Raw genomic sequence first — 2,841 nt, 5'->3', positions numbered from 1 at the left:
AGGCTCTCCTGGTCCCTGCTGGGGCTGGGGCAAGAGCTGCACTGGGCGATCCCCCTCTGGCGAGACCACATCTCCGTGTGGCAGGGGGCCCCCAAATCCATGGACAAAGACTAAGAGGCATTGAACTGAATGAGCTGAATGGATCCAGAAAGGAGTGAAGGCCCTCCTCTCTACTTCTCTCCCTCGTTCTCTCCCTCTTTCTCTCATTCTGCCTCCCTCCCTCTCTCTCTCCAAACACACCCACACGCATACGCATGCAGATAGAGTAGGAAACAATAGCTAGGACCTGGATAGACAAATGCATCCCAAGTCTCTCCTGAGCCCATATCTTGGGTGGGAGTGGGTTGGAAGCGCCCGCCTGGGGATGCCCAGCCTGGGAGTGGATGCTTTTGCCGAGCAGAGTGGATCTGCATACCACACACGGGTGCAGGAGAATACCTGGGGACGTCAATCCACTCCAAACGAAGCATGTCTTTGTCCTCATCACTTCGTCCTCACCAGGGAATTCGGTCGAGTCCGATGGGCTAGGCTAGGCCATCTGGACGGAATCCACGGAGTCCTTCGGCCCGTCTCTTTTCCCCAGGGGCAGCCCTCTCGAGCGTGACACCTTGTCTGGGGAGCGCTGAGACGCTCATGTCTTGGGGTTGAATGTTCAGGACTCCTTTTCGCGGGGCGCTGCTCGAAGTGGATCCATTGCACTTTCCCAACACAGGGATCCCATCGGCCATGTCTATCCATCCTGTTTGGCTCCCCTTCTGCTGCCTTGGGTTCCCAGAAGAGGAACTAGACATCGTAGCTTGCGCTCCATGGAAGGAGGGCTCTGGGCCCCCCCCCCCATCCACCGCAAGGGCAAGGGTTTGGATCTCGGACCTCCCCAATTCCAGGCATTCCCACAGCCTCGCCCTCCCATTTGGCAAGCAGCATCTGGATGGCAGTGCAGGGGTTTCTTTCCTGGAAGCCAGTTCCTGGGTGTCCCTGGTGAGATGGGAGAGGGAAGGGGTTTCCCATGGGCTGTGTGTCTCCCTCCCAGACCTCTTTCCTTTCGTGTGAGCGTTTCTCTTCGCAACACTGGGGCTGCCCATGGCACCCATTTCTGCGCCGCTGGATTGCTGAGTCCGCTTCTGTTGGGGAGAAGGACAGCTGCTTGCTCAGCCAAGCATCTGTCCATGGACCACGAATGTCTTTCCGTGTGCTGCTCTTGGGAAGAGGGCTGCCTGAAGCGAGTGGGGCGTTTCACGCTGAGAAGAGACCCTTTGTCGGGGTCTATGGCCGTGAGGGGTAGTGCTGGGTCCGACGGTGGTTCCAGGGTTCTTTTGGGCATGCCCTGGATCCTGTGGTCCATCGTGGTTGGACAAATGGACATACACGCCCACCCGGTGTGAAGGCACCTTCTTTCCTACAGCCTGCCCAGGGGTGGTCCTTGAGAGGCGTCCTCAGGGGACAGGCCTGAGTAGGAGCCTCGAGCTGGTTGTGGTATGGACTTCTCTAGGCATGCGTGATGGTGTTCCTTTGTCTGGTGCTGGATGGCGGCTGGCTATCTGGATTTGGCAGTGTTTCTGCAGGCCCCCTCCCCACCTGCCGGCTGGGTGGGTGGGTTTCTGTTCTCGTTCCTGGGTTCCGTGCTGGAGCTGATGAGTGTGGAATCCCAGCGTGGCCTGGGTTTTGGGATGCGCATGCAGGGGCTGTGAGGGGTGCCCGGGTGGTGCCCAAAAGGAGAGCGAATTGGGAGAGCAGCAGTGCCCGGCGCTGGGCCTTGTCTCTCCAGAGGGCTCAGGAACCTCCGTTTGTCTGTCCGAGGGAGGCTCTCCTCTGCTTTCTCTGCACCTGCTGAGATGATGGGAGCTCGAGCCAGGCCGGGCATCTGCAGGCCGCTCTCTTGACGGATCCACAAGAGCTCTGGCCGAGCTTCCTTCTGGCCCCCTGGGGAGAAGGGCTGCTTGGGTTGGTTTTGTGTGGTTGGGAAACTCTGTGCCTTGGGAAGCACCAATGGGGCTCCAGATGAGGCACACTCCAGGTGGGGTCCAGAGAGTTGGAAAACAAAGGGAGCAAGAGAGACCTGGCAAGATGAACCAAGCCAGAAGGAAAGAATCGAGGCAAGACTGAATGGCAAGGAGTATGGGATCGCAGGGGGATGAGGAAGGGGGAAAACGACTCGTTCCACCCTTACACGCCTATCTTCCTCAGTCCATCTGGGCAAGGCTGCATCCACACGAGTGCAGGCTGGCACACCCTGATGGATTTGGAGCTAAGGATTTCCACGGCGAGGCATGGCCTAGGTTGGCATGGGCACGAAGAACGCCTTTGAGAGAGGGAGATAGAGCCCAGGTGGAAGGGCCCTTCTTGGCGGGCGATGGAGCCCCCACCCTCCTCTGGGCCCCAGCCCAAGCAGCCCCCCGGGGCGTGCTGAGCCAGAGAGAGAAGGCAAGCCTGAGAGGGGCTGTTCGAGCCTCTGTCCACACGAGGGGGCCAGAGCCCCTTCCAGTCTCAGGTGCAGCTCCTTGGCTCTAAGAGGTGGGAGTGGCAAGGCTCCAAAGGCACAGGCTCCACGTCGAGTCGAGGGCGGATGGAGGCTTGAGCGGGACGCACGGGCACTCACAGCAGGCCCCCAGAGGCTATGTGGGTGTTTCCTGGGCACCAGGGACTCTCTCCTCCGAGACACCTCCTGTCAGGCGGAGGGCGGAGGTGTGCCTTCCGGATTTGGAGGTGAGTTCGCCGCCTGGTTGGGTGGCAGTGGGTTTGGAAGGCTTGGAACAGGTCCTGGGCTTTGGCGTGCTTGGGGTCCCCTAGAGGCAGGCGCCCAGGCACACGCAGCCTCGGGATTGGACCGCCAGCTGGCCCTGG

This window comes from Sus scrofa, chromosome Y (assembly GCF_000003025.6).
Source record: "Sus scrofa isolate TJ Tabasco breed Duroc chromosome Y, Sscrofa11.1, whole genome shotgun sequence".
Lineage (NCBI taxonomy): Eukaryota > Metazoa > Chordata > Mammalia > Artiodactyla > Suidae > Sus > Sus scrofa.
Note: the sequence above shows the minus strand (reverse complement) of the source record.